Source organism: Lupinus angustifolius, chromosome LG17, assembly GCF_001865875.1.
Source record: "Lupinus angustifolius cultivar Tanjil chromosome LG17, LupAngTanjil_v1.0, whole genome shotgun sequence".
Classification (NCBI taxonomy): domain Eukaryota; kingdom Viridiplantae; phylum Streptophyta; class Magnoliopsida; order Fabales; family Fabaceae; genus Lupinus; species Lupinus angustifolius.
The window spans coordinates 11,674,315-11,674,870 of record NC_032025.1 but is presented as its reverse complement, the minus strand read 5'-3'; positions in this window follow the sequence as shown (position 1 = coordinate 11,674,870).

The window sequence follows — 556 nt, the reverse complement described above, 5'->3', positions numbered from 1 at the left end:
TGATAAATTTTATAAGCTCTCTTTTTTAAAACTATATACTGTCATTTTGAAGTAGTTAAAGAGACAAATGCATATATAATATGTACAATTCTGATCAACGATTCCAAAGTTATGCCAAAAATAGAAAATCAACTGTAAAACTAGTCACTACTTGTTTGTATCTCACAACTAGTAGCAAGGTGATTGACTATGATGCATATAGTATTCAATATGTGATGAAAGAAGTGTGAAAACAAAGTTTCATGCAAAAGTTCCAACCACAACTATATTAACCAACATACACCTGAATAAACCAACAGACAAATAGTTAAACAAGACAGCAAACAGTGAATGCTAAAGGCAGATTTTGAAACCCAAACAGAATGGTTATTCTAAGACACACACTAAACTATACTAAGAACCTTTGGCAAGAACCGATAATCCCCGACAATGGCGCCCAATTTGATCGAGGTCTTACCCGATATAAATAATATAACAATTAAAACTGCAGTACTAGGAAGTGACTCCTAGGTCGTTTCCCAAGGATTATCTTTCAAGCAAAGCTTCAAACACCTTA